We start from the raw sequence: 20,057 nt of genomic DNA, 5'->3' as shown, positions 1-20,057 counted from the left end.
CTACTACTTACCATCATCTATCACACTATATAATCTACAGATTTATTTCATTATCTGTCTCGCCTTTAAAAAGCAGGGGAGTTCCATAAAGTCTGATCCATTCACAGCTGTATCCACAGCACCTAGTAGGTATTTGAGAAGTCCTCAATGAATGGGTGAATGAATTAATGAATGAGTGGTGCTTTGCCTCAAAAGTAGCAGCTTCAACTTTTAAGGGCTGGGCAGAGACTGAAAAACCAGTCGGATCAAGAAGACCTTTTTCCAGGGTGAACAAACTGGGAGAGCTGATATCCTGGAAGGCAGGTGGGTGGGAGGACCCAGCAATGTCAAATGCCACCAGAAGCAGAGCAAGATAAACTCTGAACAGTGAAGCTGAATACAAGGGTGAGTACAAGGATCTGGCTTGAAGATTTCCCCATGAAAACATACTGCAGAAATATTAAGCGCCATTTTGGTTGTCGTGACTATTAACCACATTATTACTAAGTTCTCCGGTGAGATCTGAGCAATCTTACGGTAACAGTGGTGAAGAGTAGTGTTATCTGATGTAACTTTTTGCATCTTTCTATAAACAGCTGTAGAATGCCCAACTTCATGGCGATTCTAGGAAGCAAGCTCAGGTCATAGGACGCACATCTTATTATGGCACTGTATACATATTTATTCGTTGTCATCGCTGCTTAAGTATGACTGGGAACATTGCAGAACACTGTTAGACATTTTGTGTCTTTTGTGTTCCTGTCAGCACAGTTTCAGGATTTAGGAAAGGATTGATCTGGAGTCATAAAGCACCTGAGTTGAAAAATCATCAACGATTGAAAACAATCCTGTGTGTCAGTCACCACTCCAGCTGCTTTCTGCTTTCACATGATAAATAAGGTAGCCTTCAGAACAAGCTAGTGAGGAAATATTATTATTCCAATATATGGCAAGAGCTCAGGCCATGAAGTCACACAGCCTGGGTTTTCATTGCTACTTACCAGTCATGTGTCCTTGGACATCCTTTTTAACCTGAGTCCTGTAATAACAGCATCTATCTTGTGGGAATAAAATGAGGATTAAAACAAAAGGATATGTATAAAGTTCTCAATGTAGTAAGTAGCAAGCTCTCAGAAAGTATTTTGTTATGACAATTAGTGATAATTGAACCTGAAAGAACCTGGCTAAGTAATTTGCCCCAAGTATCCTAGCTAGTAAATGAGAGTCTAGATTTGAACCCACCTCTTCCATGACCTAAATAATTCTTTCCCCAACTCATCATAGTCACCTCACCATATTTTCCAGTTGTGGGGGAGGGCATTCCTTGTTGAATATGAAAGTTACACAGCAAGCTGGGAGGGTCTTCTGCTCACAGTGATGTCAGGTCAGGCTTCAGTCCTCTGGGACCTCTACTGGACTAGCCCATCCAAAAGGGCTCGCCTGCATATCTGGTGCCTGCACAGGGATAATGGGTTGCTGGGCTTACCAAAGATGCTGGGACAGCCACAGAATACAGCACCAAGTCACCAACTGCTGACTCTTCAGGAAAAGTCCTGCTGTACAGAACACATACACATTCCCACCACCACCCGTATCTCCGCTTTATGATAATACCTAAGGTGTCAACTCCTTGAAATTAAAAACTATTGTGCACTGGTCAATGCTGGCCCCCCAGAACTGCGACTAGGATGTGGCATAAGCTTAATAAATATTTGTGGATAAAGGCAGGGAAGGGGGAGATGGAAGAAGGGGAGACTAGAAGGGAGAGGGAGAGAGGGAATGAGGAAAGTCCTCCCAGGAATGTATGTTGGTATTTTAAAAAAATAGAAGGATATGTTTCTTTCCACTATGAGCCCTGCCTCTTGTGGGCCCATGTTCCACTTTTCAAACAAGGAGACCATCTCCTTCCTAACGTACCCCCAGAGAAAAGGACAGTGTCTCCCATGTGACGCATAGAAACCACCCTCTACCCCACCACCATCAGTATTTTCCAGCTTGTCGATCAAAGCCAATGAGCACCAGAGCCTGACCAATCACTGTACAGCTTGACATTGCCCATCCCCATGGGACCCTCCCCCCAGCGGACTCGGTAAATTGCATCAGAACCTCAGGTAGAACCTGGCATCTGTATTTCTTAGAGCTCGTCAGTTGATTCCAATGCACAGCCAAGAAGCTGCAATTGAGAATGACAGCCACTTGTCTGGAGGATGGACAACTCTTGATTCACACACACACACACACACACACACACACACACACACACTTCAAAATCTAGCTCTTAGAGCCCACAGAGGTGTGTAGTCCCACTTCATCTGAACTCCTCTTAACATACCTTAGCTACCCACCTTCTTCTCCACATTTTAATTTTCATTCAGTTTGTACTTGTCATCTCTTCTGATGGTAAATTCCTGGAGGATAGGATTTTTCTTCCTCCACCCCGTGAGCACCTAAGAGCACCTGGCGTGTACTGACGCTCAGCCAGCTGCTGACTGCGTGAGCAAGCAGCAGGCCTGAAGGCAGGCAGGCACTTGGAGTGGAGGAGCTGGTCTCACAGAAAATCCTACAAGGATTTTCCTATACATCTTTGGCTTTTCTTCTCTGATTCTTCCTTTTCCTCTGCTCTGGCACTGGACATTCCTACCCATTTCCTGGCTCTCCGGCAAAGTGGGGAGATCCTGGCCCAGAACCCAATTTCTCAGCATTGGGCTGTGTCAACCCTGCTGAGAGGCTGCTGCTTTAAATAAATGCATCTGGGCATTTCAGACTTGCAGCACAGACCCACCTCGATCCTTGTTACAGCTTCAGATCATTTGAAGCGGCTCAAGAGGGAATGTGAAGGCCCAGACTCCCACAGAGAGGCAGCTAATAAGCTAAAGGGAAAGGAGAATGTCTAACTGAATGGGGGGCAACAGGGATCCTGGCCAAAATTCCCCATCGAAGACACAAAAATCAATTTTGAATGGATTTGGACAGACAGTCCTGCCAGGACATTCCAGTGGCGTCTAAACACCAGCGGTGGACGAGGAGAATGTGTGTTGTTCTGTAGGATCGCCTGGGCTGCCAGGGAACTTGATACCTCCAGCTTGGCCCTCTGTCCCCAGCCTCTGACACCCCTCCCCCTTCCAAAGACCCTCTGGCTGCCTGAGTCACTATAATATATCGCATTCCTCCCCCAAGGAGTAAGTCTACTGCTAGCCTCAGGATAAGCGGTTTCTTGCACTTTTGCTTCCTATTAGGCAGAGAAAATGAGTGGAGATGCCACAATTCGGCCCAGAGCCAGTAAACCAGGTAAAGCTTTTGGACTCAAAACTAAAATCACATGAAACCTAAGAAAAGAGCTTCTTCCTCCCTCCCCAGTTTCCACGTCTTGTTAGGCAGCCGAAGAACTGTGCCTACTCCCACCCTCCTGCGTGAACCACAGAAGGGTCACTATGCAAGGAAAGGCAAATGTGTTTGCTCTATGATGCAAACTCCAGTAGATTGATAGTGCCTGAGGGGAAGCAGCCTTCCCTGCAGCTCAGTGGAAAATTACAATTGATTAGTGATGTCTGCTAGGTGCCTGAAAATTACAGTTGATTAGTCATGTCTGCCATGTACCCGGAAAGGAGATTGTAGAGTGTTCACCTTGTTTTTGTCAACCTCCAGGGCAAGATCCAGGCTCCCCGCTAGTAGGAACGGAATTCCCACACGATGGTGACACTGGCACTGCTGTAGTAGGTAGTGTAGCTTGGGTGGGAAGTTGAAGCACAGCTGGTTCTCTTCCATGGGATGGGCTCTTCCTCTCTTTCCTTCATAACTGAGGAAATGAGATAACCCCCTTAGTTGGGGGCATCCTGCATCTCTGAGGACAAAGGCGGGGGAGGTGGAAGACAAGACATGGGTGGCTCTGGGAACATGAGCAAAGGGAATTCTCCAGACTCACATCCCAGCTTCCCGGTCAGAAAGAAGCCAGGGAAGAACAAGGGCTCAGGCTCTAGGGAGAGGTAACTTGCATTGCCATGCTTTTCTCCCACACCCCCCACCCCCCACTACAGACCTGGAGTACAACCTACAAGCTGGGGAAAGACTTATTAAAGAAGAGTCCAACCAAAAAAAAAAATTTTTTTTTCCAAAGCCACAGTGAACCATGAATTGGACCTGAATGTAAAAAACAGCTTCTGTTTTGTTTGTTGGTTGGCCTGTTCTTTGCTTTTTCAAACAAAAACAATAACAAGAAGGCTGAACTGCAGTAACTTTGATGCTATCTGATAGCATTTGGCCCTGCTCCTACAACCTCCCTGCTTGTCTATGTCTGAGTAAAAACAAAATGCAAGTATGTTATCTGGGGTGGGAAGAAAGGCATGCATTCCCATTATCACATTAACAGATTAGACTCCAAGAGCAGGCCCCAAGGAAACATGGACAGGATGTGCACATTTCTACAGGGAGGGAAGAAGGTCAGAAAAGGCCAGACAAGGGGAGCCTGGATGGCTCAGTTGGTTAAGCATCTGACTCTTGATTTCAGCTCAGGTCATGATCTCACCATTCATGGGTACAAGCCCCGCATCAGGCTCTGCACCGACAGTACAGAGCTTGCTTGGGATTCTCTTTTTCCCTCTCTCTCTGCCCTTCCCCTGCTTGAGTGTTCTCTCTCTCTCAAAATAAATAAACATTAAAGAATATATTTAAAATTTTTTTAAAAAAGAAAGAAAGAAAATGCCTGATGAGAGGAAAGAGTCTGGTGCCTCGGTGTGGTGTTCTGAAAACAGGGGTCAATGAGGTGACAACTGACAGTAGGCTAGATGAGGAAGGGGCATACCTGGCCAAGAGATCTGAAAGAAGCCCAGATGAGACAGTCAGGTGGCACTTATGTCTCCATTTTATTGAGAAACAGCTCCAGATTCCCAATTTCTCAGCATGTTTCTGCCACGTCCCCATGTAACCCATTGCTGTTGAAAATAACCACTACTGGGGTGGCCTGTTAAAAAGATGTTAACTTGCTGCCTCTTCATCAGAGATACAATAGCTTTCTTTATTGAAAAAATACATACACACACACAGCAGGGGAATTTGACCCACTAAGACCCCACAGAAAGACCTCTTTGGACAGTTAGAGTTTCAACCCGAGGTCTCTGGGCTTCAACAGACTCCTGGGAGCTTTGCTGAGACCTTTCTTAAGGTTTGGCAAGATTCAGTTTTCCTTCCATCAGGTATTTCCTACGTTACAAAAGGAAAAATTCTTAGCTTCTGTATTTAGAAATTTAATACCAATAAAAACAGGGCCGTTTTTACATGAAAGACGGAAAACCATCCTCAGGAGGCACCTCAGCTTTGGTCAGTCAGTCAGCAGGGTGTGCTGACCGCATGGCTTTCTCTCTGCACCACACTGAGCAAGGCACAGACAGAGGAGCTGAAGGCTTGGCCCCCGAGGGCAACAAGCAAATTCCCTTCATTCAACAGAAAGGAGCTGACTCCTTTCTATAAGCAAAGCATTGTGCTTTGGAAAAAGAAGCTCTATTAGACAAGGGCCCTATTTTCTGAAATATACACAAATAACTCTAGGAAATGGAAAAATGTGGTAGGAGTTATAAGACAGATTTAGAGAAAGTGCTCAGGACCATGAGTTAAGAGGGGAACAAGCTTCCAGCTGACGTAACCCAAAAAGACCCTGTGGAGAAGATGGCAGTTGAGTTAGGGATGGAAGGATTGGCTCCTCAGTGTGGGTTTCTCTCAGAAATGAGGGAGGGAGGTGAGGTGGTGAAAAACATGAGTGCTAGAACCAGGATGCCTGGGTTTAAGCACAGTCTCCACCGCCACCCCATCAACAAACGTACTTATGTTTCTGAGCCTCAGTTTTTCTCATCTGTGAATTGGGGCCAATAATATTTACCTCTTAGGGATAAATGAAAGGATTAAATGGGGGAATTAATGAAAAATTCTTGGCATAGAAAGTGCTCAAGAAATGTCACCCCATAATTAGTTTTTCAAAAGATGGTGATCATGAGAACTGTAAAAGATGGCTGACAGATGTAAAGTCTTGCCTGACAGGGGAAGAAAGCCTGGGTCACAGGTATACAATCAGAAGTTTTGATCTGCTCCCAAAAGTACCATGCTGAACGAGATAACTTAGAAGGAACACTTCCCAGAATCCAAGTCACAGGGAGTAAAGCCATTATCAAGGCAAGGAGAGCCTCTCATGGGGGAACAAGAAGGTCCTTTGGCCCAAATATCACTATCAAAAAGGCCTCAAGTTTACACTTTTGATATTACTTCCAACTGAGTTTATGCACAGAAACACAGAGAGCCATTGGCATAGAATGTGAACTTAGGTAAACATTTAATTCCACCAACATGTGGGAATCTCTTTCTTTTTAATAAACCAGGTGTCTCAAAAATATGGAAGTGGCCCAGGCTCCTCTTGACCTTTGAGAGGTTATAAGGCAACTTTAGGTAGCCTGAGGTCTCTAGTCAAGTCCAGTCACTGGACTCTAATCAAGGTCCAGTCTCTAATCAAGTCCAGTCACTGATGGGGAGTCAAGTGAACAGCAGTCATGCAGTGTCTGACCTAAAGCAGCCATGCTCTTAAGCCTCGTTATCATATGTGCACTTGTAGAAATGAGACCACTAGGCTTACCTGCTCTAACAATAGCATGAGCAAGAGCATAGAAGCAAGGAGCCAGGTACGTGCAAGGGAAAGAAAGTCATGAAGGCTGGTCAAGTATGGAGCCCATGAAAAGAAAAAGAAAGCCCAGCGTTCAGAATCCAAGTGGGAATCAGATAATGGAGGGGAGAAAGACTAAAAATTCATGCCAGCTTTTATTGGTGTTCACCAATTTACACAGCTACCAGTGGAATCAAACTTAGTCATTTCTCAGTTCCTCACTTGTCACCATTAATTCTGGAAAAGCATTCTTCACTTCCATCATCTCAACCATCTTAAAAAGTTCTGTCATCACTTCATGTGTCCCTTCCTCCTCCTAGGAATTGCCCTGGATGTTCCTTCCCATCTCCTAGATGTATTATTTGCTCAGATATCAAGGAATGAAATGCCCAAGGAGTGAAATCTGCCCATGGCCATTAAGCCATTCATTGCAGAGGCATTGCCTGGTTTGACTTCTTGGTCTTTTTAAAATTTACCAAATACTTTTCTGTCTATGTAATCTATTTGATGAGGGTCAAGTTTTAGAGATCAAGGTATAAAGACCAAAAATTCAGACACATGTTTAGGCAAAGTACTTTTATTACAAAAGGCAGTCTAAGAGGCGTAACTTGGACTGCAATAGAGAATATTCTAGGATATTTCAATGGCTTGTGAAACCATGAGGCAGAATGTTGAAATAGGATTCTTCCAGAAAACCTGGGATGAAAAGTATGAAAGAGATGGTGAGTTGCCTTCCAAATGCCCATTTTCCCCTCAGAGGCAGGAAAGAGGAGAATGCAATTGTTAGTTGACCCATCCTCCTGTATGACCTCAGTCCAAGAAGTGTTGGTCAAAGTGTTATATGAGATTTTCATACTTGAACCCTCCAATTGTGGCCCAGTAGGTCCCACTTCCAACTGCTGAAGCCTCCCTCTCCTTCAGGCTCCCTTGACAAATCGTCTCCACATCTCATGAGGGCCATGCTGGAATCCCACCCCGGGCAGATCTGACCCTAGGTTTCTCTCAGCACTGCCTGTCTGGCTGGACCAGCCTACTCTTGGACCACCTCTACCCAAGGGCAAAGCAGAACAAGGGAGCCCAAGTGGAGAGGAGACCTCTGAAGTCATGGTCAGATGATCTATAATGGCCAGGGCTATGACTGTCTAATGACAGAAATTCAGCAAACAGAACAGCCTATAGTATATAAGCCTATAGTATATTGGAAGTAGTTACTTCCAATAAAGGGAGGCAGGGGAACGGGATGCCCATAGAGGTGGCTGTCAGCTGTTGTCAGTGTTCTATTCTCCATGCTTGTAGTCTTATTTAAAATAAATTACTACCTGGGGCACCTGGGTGGCTCAGTTGGTTAAGCATCTGACTTCAGCTCAGGTCATGATCTCACAATTTGAGTTCAAGTCCCACATCAGGCTCTGAGCTGACAGCTCAGAACCTGGAGCCTGCTTCAGATCCTGTGTCTCCCTCTCTCTCTCTTCCCCTTCCCCCTCCTCTCAAAAATAAAAAACATTTAAAAAATTAAAATAAATTACTAACTTAATAAAAAGAGGGAACTGGCACATGGGCCAACCATGAAAGTGTGTCATGACCAAGAATTAGAATGAATCTAGTTTGCACTCCTAGGTCAGCTATACCTCTATTTCCAGAAGGCAAAAATTACTACTCAGTGAATGAATTCCCACAAGGAAAATTGCTCTTAAGTTATGGCTGGAAAGGATCACAAGAAGGAGAGGGTTCCCTGCAGGGCTGACACGTTCCTTTTCTTCATCTGGTGCTGGTTACTTGGATAGGTTCACTTTATGAAAAGTCCATGAACTATACACTCATGATATACTTGTCTGTGTGTATTATCTTTTTCAAAGAATAGAAAAGGCATTTTTTTAATTGCTCTCCCTATACTAAGATCCAGTGGATCCATAAGTGTATTTAAGAGCAACACTCCAGAGGAGCCAAGATGGCGGAACAGCATGGAAGCTTTTTGTGTGTCTCGCGTCCATGAAATACAGCCAGACCAACACTAAACCATCCTGCACACCTAGAAAACTGATCGAAGGATTAACACAACAGTCTGCACAACCTGAACCACAGAATTCAGCAGGTACATGGCACAGAAAAGTGAACTTGAGGAGTGAGAAGCTGCAGAAGATAGGGAACCACTTTTGCAGGCAGAGAGAGGATGGAGACTGGGGGGGGGGGGGATACGGGAAAAGCACCCCTCCCCAAAAGCAGCAGGAGAGAAAGTGGAAAATTGGAAACAGCCGCAGGGACTAAACTAAAAAGAGAGAAAGGAGAAAGGAGAGGGTTTAAACTCCATTAAGACTGTAAACAAGGGGAGCGCAGGGGCTGCAACTCCACAGCTTGATACCTGGCAGTGCTCTGGTGGGAAGGGCGAATCCCCAGAAACAGAGTGGAGTCTGGGAGGTTCTCAGGCCACATGGGGAAAAGAGGTTCCACTACTGGAAGGACATTTGGTAGAGACTGTTGAAGCCACCTGGTCCCAGCAGACCCAAGAAAACGGCCACATTCACTGGTACCAGAACAAGGTCGTTAAGGGTGAAGCCTGGTGCCAGATGTGTGTTGTGATTTTCCATAATCCCTGAAAAGCTGCTGCTACATTATCTCGAGAACTTTTTCTGGGGTGGGCTGGCACCCAGCTGCAGTCTCAGGGCACCAGCAGCAGCAGGGTCCAGCAAGCATTCCTGGGTGCAGCCGATATTCGCCAATTGCTCATTCAGCCATTACTCAGTGAGACCCTCCTGCAGAGGGGCAGAATGGGTCAAAGTCGCAGTCCTTCAGAAGTAAGGGGCCGGGAAAAACAGCCGCATCTGAGACAAAACTCGGGAGAGAGGTACTGCCTGGGGCATGGTCACGGAGAGTGAAAAAGAGGGGAGTGGACAAAAGCCGAAGACAGAGGACAGTTGCGCGATTGCTGATCCGGGAGAACAGACTGGGTAGCTGGGTGGCGCCATTTCACCACTCCCGTGCATGCGCATATGCACCTACGAGCGCCGCAGCAATCCACCCCAGTAGGCTAGCAGCACCATCTACTGGAGAGCGGAGCTGTTACACTGAGCCCCGCCCAAGTGGGCCAACTTCGCTCTTCAAGAACACAAGTATCACCACCAGCTTAGTTTATGGACTATAAAGCGCTACATAGACTGACTTCTAGAGGAAAACAAAGTAATTTCATTCCTACTTCAATCTGTTAGCAGGTCCATCTATTTCATTTTCTTTTTTTTTTCTTTTATTTTCCTTTTTCTCTTTTACACTTTTCTTTTTCTTGAATACAGAAAGAGAAAAAAATCATTTTTATTTTCAATTTTTAACAAAAATGTTTTTCTTTGATTTTTATTACTATATTTTTTACTTTTGTGTAATCTTTTCAAATTCTATTTTACTTCCATCATTTTAGTATACATCAATGTATTCACCTTTTCAAATTTTCAAACACTTTCCTTTCTTTTTCTTTTTTCTTTTCATTTAATCTTTTTTTCTTGAATACAGCAAGAGGAAAACTTAATTTTTACTTTCAGTTTCTATTAAAATTATTTTTAATTTTTTAATATATTTTTTGCTTTTATGTAAATTTCTTCAAATTCTATTTTACTTCCATCATTTTATTTTAGTCTACTAGAGTATATTCACTTTTTCAAATTTTCAAATGATTTCCTTTTTTCTTTTTTTCTTTTTTCCTTTCCTTATCTTTTCTCTTTTTCATTTCTTTTCTTTTTCTTGAATACAAAAAGAGAAAAAATTCTTTTTTACTTTTAATTTTTATTAAAAATATTTTAATTTTTTTCTACTATATTCTTTACTTTTGTGTATATTTTTGCAAATTATATTTTAACCCCATCATCTCATTTTAGTCTCCATCAGTGTATTCATTTTTTCAAATTCTCAAACGATATCCTTTTTTTTCTTCTTACCGCCCCCCTTTTTTTCCTCTAATTTGTCAAACCACTTTTAACACCCAGACCAAAACACACCTAGAATCTAGCATCCTTTATTCGATTTGTGTGTGTTTAATTTTTAATTTTAATATTTTCTAATTTTAATATTTTTTAATTTCAATTTTTCTACTTCATTAATTCTTTTACTCCATTCAAAATGACGAAACGAAGGAATTCACCCCAAAAGAAAGAGCACGAAGAAACGACAGCCAGGGATTTAACCAACACAGATACAAGCAAGATGTCTGAACCAGAATTTAGAATCACGATAATAAGAATACTAGCTGGAGTCAAAAATAGATTAGAATCCCTTTCTGCAGAGATAAAAGAAGTAAAAAATAGAATGAAATTAAAAATGGTATAACTGAGCTGAAATCATGGGTGGATACCCTGGTGGCAAGGATGGATGAGGCAGAACAGAGAATCAGCGATATAGAGGACAAACTTATAGCGAATAATGAAGCAGAAAAAAAGAGGGACATTAAGGCAAAAGAGCACAATTTAAGAATTAGAGAAATCAGTGACTCACTAAAAAGGAACAAAATCAGAATCATAGGGGTCCCAGAACAGAAAGAGAGAGAAATAGGAGTGGAAGGGTTATGTGAGCAAAATCATAGCAGAAAACTTTCCTAACCTGGGGAAAGACACAGACATCAAAATCCAGGAAGCACAGAGGACCCCCATTAGATTCAACAGAAACCAACCATCAACAAGGCGTATCATAGTCAAATTAACAAAATACTCAGGCAAAGAGAGAATCATGAAAGCAGAAAGGGAAAAAAAGTCCCTAACCTACAAGGGAAGACACATCAGGTTTGCAGCAGACCTATCCACAGTACCTTGGCAGGCCGGAAAGGAGTGGCAGGATTTATTCAGTGTGCTGAATCAGAAAAATATGCAGCCAAGAATTCTTTATCCAGCAAGGCTGTCATTCAAAATAGGAGAGATAAAAAGTTTCCCACCAAACACAAATTAAAGGAGTTTCTGACAACTAAACCAGCCCTGCAAGAAATTTTAAGGGGGGCTCTCTGAGGGAAGAACATATGAAAAGAAAAAAAATATATATATACATGAATCCCAAAAGCAAAAAAGATTAGAAAGGATCAGAGAACACCACCAGAAACTCTAACTCTACAAGCATCATAATGGCAATAAATTCATATCTTTCAGTACTCACTCTAAATGTCAATAGATTCAACGCTCCAATCAAAAGACATAGGGTAACAGAATGGATAAGAAAACAAGATCCATCTAGACGCTGTTTACAAGAAACCCACTTTAGATCTGAAGACACCTTCAGATTGAAAATAAGGGGATGGAGAACCATCTATCATGCTAATCGTCAACAAAAGAAAGCCACGGTAGCCATACTTATATCACAATCTACACTTCAAAAGGAAGACTGTATCAAGAGATGCAGAAGGGCATTATATTATAATCAAGGGGTCTATCCACCAAGAAGACCTAACAATTGTAAACATTTATGCGTCAAATGTGGCAGCACCCAAATATATAAATCCATTATTCACAAACATAAAGAAACCCATCGATAGTAATACCATAAGAGTAGGAGACTTCAACACCCCACTCACAGCAATGGACAGATCATCTAAGCAAAAAATCAACAGGGAAACAATGGCTTTGAATGACACACTGGACCACATGGACTTAACAGGTATATTCAGAACATTTCATCCTAAAGCAGCAGAATATACATTCTTCTCCAGTGCACTTGGAACGTTCTCCAGAGCAGACCATATACTGGGACACAAATCAGCCCTCAACAAGCACAAAAAGATCGAGATCATATCGTGCATATTTTCAGACCACAATGCTATGAAACTCGAAATCAACCACAAGAAAAAAATTTGGAAAGGTAGCAAATACTTGGAGACTGAAGAACATCCTACTAAGGAATGAATGGGCTAACCAAGCAGTTAAAGAGGAAATTCAAAAGTATGTGGAAGTCAATGAAAATGATAACACCCCAACCCAAAGCTTCTGGGACACAGCAAAGGCAGTCATAAGAGGAAAGTATATAGCAATCCAGGCCTCCCAAAGAAGGAAGAAAGATCTCAGATACACAATCTAACCTTATGCCTTAAGGAGCTGGAAAAAGAACAGCAAATAAAACCCAAAACCAGAAGAAGACAAGGAATAATAAAGATTAGAGCACAAATTAATGCTATCAAAACAAACAAACAAGCAAACAAAAACAGTAGAACAGATTAATGAAACCAGAAGCTGGTTTGATCAAAAAGAAAAAGGAAAGGACCCAAATGAATAAAATCAGGAATGAAAGAGGAGAGATCACAACCAACACAGCAGAAATAAAAACAATAATAAGAGAATATTATGAGCAATTATATGCCAATAAAATGGGAAATCTGGAAGAAATGGAAAAATTCCTAGAAACATATACACCACCAAAACTGAAACAGGAAGAAGTAGAAAATTTGAACAGACCCATAACCGGTAAGGAAATCAAATTAGTAATCAAAAATCTCCCAAAAAACAAGAGTCCAGGGCCGGATGGCTTTCCACGGGAATTCCACCAAACATTTAAGGAAGAGTTAACACCTGTTCTCTTGAAGGTGTTCTAAAAAACAGAAATGGAAGAACTTCCAAGCTCTTTCTATGAAGGCAGCATTACCTTGATTCCAAAACCAGACAGAGACCCCACTAAAAAGCAGAACTATAGACCAATTTTCCTGATGAACACGGATGCAAAAATCCTCAACAAGATATTAGCCAACCAGATCCAACAATACATGAAAAAAATATATTCACCACGACCAAGTGGGATTTATACCTGAGATGCAGGGCTGGTTCAATATCTGCAAAACAATTAACATGATTCATCACATCAATAAAAGAAAGGACAAGAACCATATGATCCTCTCAATAGATGCACAGAGAGCATTTGACAAAATACAGCATCCTTTCTTCATAAAAACCCTCAAGAAAGTAGGGATAGAAGGAGCATACCTCGAGATCATAAAAGCCATATATGAGCGACCCAATGCTAATATCATTCTCAATGGGGAAAAACTGAGAGCTTTCCCCCTAAGGTCAGGAACAAGACAGGGATGTCCATTCTCACCACTGTTAATCAACATAGTATTGGAAGTCTTAGCGTCAGCCATCGGAAAACACAAAGAAATAAAAGGTATCCAAATCAGCCAGGAGGAGGTCAAACTTTCACTCTCCACAGATGACATGATACTCTATATGGAAAACCCAAAAGATTCCACCAAAAAACTGCTAGAATTGATTCATGAATTCAGTAAAGTTGCAGGATATAAAATCAACACACAGAAATCGGTTGCATTCCTATACCCTAACAATGAAGCAACAGAAAGAGAAATCAAGGTATCAATCCCATTTACAGTTGTACCAAAAAACCATAAAATACCTAGGAATAAATACCTAGGAGGTAAAAAATCTATACACTGAAAAGTATAGAAAGCTTATGAAAGAAATTGAAGACACAAAAAAATGGAAAAAGATTCCATGCTCATGGATTAGAAGAACAAATATAGTTAAAATGTCAATACTACCCAAAGCAATCTACATATTCAATGCAATCCCTATCAAAAAAACACCAGCATTCTTCACAGAGCTAGAACAAATAATCCTAAAATTTGTAAGGAAACAGAAGAGACCCCGAATAGCCAAAGCAATCTTGAAAAAGAAAACCAAAGCAGGAGGCATCGCAATCCCAGACTTCAAGCTATACTACAAAGCTGTAACCATCAAGACAGTATGGTACTGGCACAAAAACAGACACTCAGATCAATGGAACAGAATAGAGAACCCAGAAATGGACCCACAAACATATGGCCAACTAATCTTTGCCAAAGCAGGAAAGAATGTCCAACGGAATAAAGACAGTCTCTTCAGCAAGTGGTGCTGGGAAAACTGGACAGCGACCTGCAGAAGAATGAACCTGGACCACTTTCTTACACCATACACAAAAATAAACTCAAAATGGATGAAAGACCTCAATGTAAGGCAGGAAACCATCAGAATTCTTGAGGAGAAAGCAGGCATAAACTTCTTTGATCTTGGCCGCAGCAACTTCTTACTCAACACGTCTCTGGAGGCAAGGGAAACAAAAGTAAAAATGAACTACTGGGACTTCATCAAAAAAAAAAAAAGTTACTGCACAGCGAGGGAAACAATACGCAAAAGTAAAAGGCAACCAACAGAATGGGAGAAGATATTTGCAAATGACATATCAGATAAAGGGTTAGTACGCAAAATCTATAACGAATTTATGAAACTCAATATCCAAAAAACAAATAATCCAGTGAAGAAATGGGCAAAAGACACGAATAGACACCTCTCCAAAGAAGACATCCAGGTGGCCAACCAACACATAAAAAAATGCTCAACATCACTCATCATCAGGGAAATACAAATCAAAACCACATTGAGACATCACCTCAAATCTGTCAGACGACTAACATTAACTCAGGCAACAAGAGATGTTGGCGAGGATGCAGAGAAAGAGAATCTCTTTTGCATTGTTGGTGGCAATGCAAGCTGGTGCAGCCACTCTGGAAAACAGTATGGAGGTTCCTCAAAAAACTAAGAATAGAACTACCCTAGGACCCAGCAATTGCACTATTAGGCATTTATCCAAGGAATATAGGTGTGCTGTTTTGAAGGGACACATGCACCCCCATGTTATAGCAGCACTATCAACAAGAGTCAAAGTATGGAAAGAACCCAAATGTCCATCGATGGATGAATGGATAAAGAAGAAGTGGTATATATATACAATGGAGTATTACTCGGCAATCAAAAGAATGAAATCTTGCCATTTGCAACTATGTGGATGGAACTAGAGGGTATTATGCTAAGCCAAATTAGTCAGAGAAAGACAAAAATCATATGACTTCACTCATATGAGGACTTTAAGAGACAAAACAGATGAACATAAGGGAAGGGAAAAATAATATAAAAACAGGAAGAGGGACAAAACAGAAGAGACTCATAAATATGGAGAACAAACTGAGGGTTACTGGAGGGGTTGTGGGGGAGGGATGGGCTAAATGGGTAAGGGGCACTAAGGAATCTACTCCTGAAATCATTGTTGCACTATATGCTAATTTGGATGTAATTTTAAAAAAATATAAATTAAAATTTAAAAAAAAGAGCAACACCCCAGAACAAGACTGGAAATACATTCCACAATACTGCCTTTTGGTAAATTCTGTAAGGAAATAGGCTAGAAACCTGTGCCAAGCTGAGTCATATTGAAGCCCAAGGCAAAAGGAAAAATCAGTCATACTTATCTTGACTTCATCAAATTAAATTAAAATTGTATTTTGTCCATCATATAGTTTTATACCTTCATTTTTATTTCTTTTTAAAAGTTGCATTAAAATGTTTTTTTTATCTTGATTACTGAGCTTCTTGGCAGCAATTTAAATTTTGTACATCCTAGCCCCGGCCCTGGCGATAACTAGAAACAGCTCGTTGTTGACTCTAGTTCATCAAAAACCCAAATTCTATCTTCCCCATGAACATAAAGGACAGCTCTGATAATGACAGTTCCTTAATAATAACATCAGCCTGTCCACTGATGTAAGGTCTATATGGTACTTCCATATCATTTCATTTATCCTCATAGTAAGCTTGGCGAAGACATCAGTAAGACCTCATTTTTTGTAGGGAGAGCATGAGACTTTGTCTTGGTGGGAAACTAAACTTTCCAAGATTATTTTGGACAGGGACGGCGTATAACTAATCTTTCTAGAACTCCCAGTGTCTAGGACAACTTCTTGTAATTCAAGAGTCAGACTCCATGCCTCCAAATCCTGGATCCACCATTTCCTGGATGGCTGTGTGACCTTGAGCAAATTACCGAATTTTCCTAAGCTTCATTTTGTCATCTGCAAAATACAGATAAGAATAATCGATTTGTTGTGAGGATGAAATAAATTTATCTGTGTAATGTTCTTAGCAATGTGTTTGGCCCAGAGTAGGTGCTTAATAAATGTTAACTATTACTGCATGTAGTACAGACTTGAAATCATCACATCACAGAAAGGACCAACTGTCATGATAAACTTTCAGTGGGGGACATCTTTCAGCTGCCATCAAATCACCCTGAGAAGGGAGCTTTCATCAGAATCTATTATCAGAAAAGTTATCTGAATCCTGGAAATAGACAAAAGAGATTTCTGAGTTTTCTTTTGATGCCATTCTGGTCTTGACTTTCTGTTTCCTGAGCTATTTTATAACTCTGTAAGGGCACAGGTTGGCTTGTAGAATTTTGACTGATAGAGATACAAGTAATTTTAATCCAGGGAAGCAGATACTCCATAGATTGCAATGCATGGCCCTACTGAACTTGAACCCAGCAATGTGTGTGTGTGTGTATATATATATATATATATATATATATACACACACACATATATATACACATATATGTATGTATATATATATGATTGCATGTATGTATATATCCCCAGCTTCTCAAATTATAATCATAATTATATATAATATATATATCCATATATAGTAGATACAGTATAATTACATATAATTGTATATAATGTGTGTATGTATACATATATATTTATTATATGTTACATAACATAATTATATGCAGCATATTATATATTATATAATAATTGTAATTATATAACACATTATAACATATAATTATGTTATAGTTATATCATAAAATTATATGTAATATATACATATGTACATCTATAACTATATATGTATATTATACATATATATATTTTATACATACACACGTATGTATATATCCCTGGCTTTTCAAATGCTCTTTGGACAGGTTTCAACTAGTACTGGTTCTTTAATTAATGAGTTGAATAAAATCTTTGACATGTATGCCTTTTGTATTTGCATGAGTCTTTTTTGTTGTTTTTAGAGTCATGCTTTTTTAACCTTTTGAAAATTATATTTTAACACCATGCACAGAGACAAGGCTTTCTCTGGGGACCCAAATGAGGCCCTTAAGGAAGCCACGTGATTCCTGGCTGAACAGAAACTTCCCAGCAACACCTTTCAAATTTGAGTTGGCCACTGAGCAGCGCTGGACCTGGCCCCCTGCCTCAGGCACAGACAGTGTGGGAGTGTTAGGACTTCATGCCCCAGCTCCACTGAGTAGCTTTCCTCCCCTGCTTCGAAATGAGGTTCCAGGTCAGAGCAGAGGCTATACCAGCCCCCTAGAGCTCACCAACTATTTGGCAAAGTGCAGAGATAACATTCTGTGCAAATTTCCTCACATTGTTCTGCCTGCCTCTACATGCTCCCAGATGGTTTACTCTAGAGATAAGTATCGGGAGAAGGGTGGAGAACTTGGGTCTCCCCCTCCACGTGTCCCAGTCATTCCCACTTTTACCTCCCAGTCACTCAAGATGAATGTGACCTTGTCTCACCTTCTCATTCTGCTACTTTCTGGCAAAAGCTGGAATTAGTCTTTTACCTCCTTCAGAGTCCAAATGAAAATGCCTCCTACCGGGGTCAGAATAAAACTTTAGTGTTGCCCAGTGGGGCTTGTGGTAATGGTCAGCTGTCTCTGAGTACTGCCTTTGTGGGGTCCAGTGGGGGATGTTATAGGGGGAGCCGCATTCCAGTATCCTCTTCCCTCAGCCCAGCCCTCAATCTGCTTCCAACCAGGACCTCTTAGTTTCCTTCCTTTGTTCCCACCCTCTCCCCAAGCCCCTTCCAAATTGCAAGAGAAAACTTTGGATCAAGCCAAGGAGAGAAAAGGAGCCACCTTACCTTAGCTTTAATTTTAAAAAATCATTCCTTCAACAGATATAAATTGATTTTTTCATATTTGTCATATACTATGCTAGGGGACGGGGTCACAATAGACTCCAGCAATTTTAGGAGTTTACATCCAAGTGGGAAGGAAGGGAGACAGTAAGTCACTAAATAAATGAGTGCATATATAATATCATTATGGATTATCATGAGTGCTATGAACTAAATACAGGGTGGTAGAGTATCTCCTCCAGATATGGTTGTTAGGGAAGAGTCCTCCAAGAAAGAGATACTTAAGCTCAGATATAGAGGATGAGGGAAAAGCCAGGCTGGGGAAAGTGTGTAGGGAGGAGACTAGAGTGGCCAGCAACCACAATGTCATGGTGTGCGAAAGACAGCCCCCAAGATGGCCCCAAGTGAGTCTCACCTCCTGATACTCACACCCTTATGTATCTCCCTCTCGCGCTGAATAGGACTGGTGTATGTAACCAATAAAATGTTGCAAAAGTTAAGGAATGGGACTTTCAAGCCTACGTCACAAAGGACATTGCAGATTCTGTTGTGCTGTCTTGGATCACTCAAGCAGCACTACGGAGTGATCCACATGGCAAGGAACTGAGGCCTCCTGCAAAAAACAAAGTGAATGAGCCACCTTGGAAGCAGGTCCTCCAGTTAACCCTCCAGATCAATACAGACTCACGAGAGACACCCTGAACTGGAACCACCCAGCTAAGTCATTTCTCAGCTCCTGACCCACAGACACTGTGTGAGGCATTAAATGTTGATGGCTATCATTTATGTGAGCCCTGGGTAATTTGGTAGGAGAAGGTCAATGTCCCACTCAAGTACCCAGGCACAGCACAGACTCAACCTTCCTATACTTTTTGTAATATTCGGGCCCTCGGTGGATGAGATGGTGCCCACCCACATTGGGGAGAGCCAGCTACTTCACTCAAGTCAACACCAATTCAAATGCTGATCACTTTTGGAAACACCCTCATAGAAACACCCAGAAATCATGTCTACCAGATGACTTTGTATACTGCAGCCCAGTCAAGTTGACATATAAACTTCACTATCACAAAGACAACACCTAGGTTTTCAGTTAAAGTAACTGGGTGGAAGGCGGTGCCATTCACTGAGATGGAGAAAACACAGAGAAATAGGTTTGGAAGTAACAGAATCAAAAGAGAAAGAGTAGCTCATCTCCCAGTTTTTATTACATTTGGGAGCCTTTGGTACAACATGGGTATAATCATACAGACACGACATCAGATTCACCTTATCAACCCAGTTTTATTCAGTAGCCCTCTTTCAGCTCCTTGGATCTTGGCACTGTGCAAGATCCACCTGTCCTTTGCTCACCTTGCATGCAGCTGGGTGCCACAGTCCAAAGTTACCACGGGGCCATTTTTGCAATTGTACGGTTAGCACCCATTTCACCGAATTCTCCTCTCAGAATCCCGGTGGTCTGCTCATTAATAAAGGACAATCTTGTGCCTTTAAGCCCAGTGATATCAACCTCTCCAGAGAGCGTAGCACTTGCTTCAGCAGCACATAGGAGAAAATTGGAATGAATCAGAGAAGATTCTCATGGCTCTCTGCACAAGGATGACACACAACCTCTCCAGAAAGTGTAGTATGATTCTTGGTTTCAATGGGTTTCTCTCATCCCTACTGCCCTGAGTTTCTTTATTTGTTTGTGCTAAAAGCTGAATTGTTTAAAAATTTGC

General features: G+C 41.5%; 1 long non-coding RNA gene and 1 other non-coding gene across 6 annotated transcripts in view; one reads left to right on the top strand and one right to left on the bottom strand.

The window, feature by feature from the left end:
• Positions 1-20,057, bottom strand: part of LOC132693844 (uncharacterized) — an 87,163-nt gene that overhangs the window by 56,366 nt on the left and 10,740 nt on the right. For 3 of the 5 annotated variants that reach the window (XR_009616999.2, XR_009617002.3, XR_013556539.1), the window contains exons 4-6: positions 3,604-3,775; positions 1,273-1,434; positions 981-1,037 (exon numbers count right to left, since the gene is read on the bottom strand). This is a non-coding gene — a long non-coding RNA (uncharacterized LOC132693844). The remainder of the gene's footprint in view (positions 1-980; positions 1,038-1,272; positions 1,435-3,603; positions 3,776-20,057) is intronic. The other 2 variants (XR_009617001.2, XR_009617000.3) reach the window with 1 other exon arrangement.
• On the top strand, positions 19,867-19,973 carry LOC132660465 (U6 spliceosomal RNA). Its single transcript, XR_009601810.1, has one exon. It is a non-coding gene; the product is annotated as a U6 spliceosomal RNA (small nuclear RNA).

The sequence above is a fragment of the Panthera onca genome, chromosome B4, assembly GCF_046562875.1.
Source record: "Panthera onca isolate mPanOnc1 chromosome B4, mPanOnc1 haplotype 2, whole genome shotgun sequence".
Classification (NCBI taxonomy): Eukaryota; Metazoa; Chordata; class Mammalia; order Carnivora; family Felidae; genus Panthera; species Panthera onca.
Note: the sequence above shows the minus strand (reverse complement) of the source record. Positions and strands in the feature narration are given on the sequence as shown.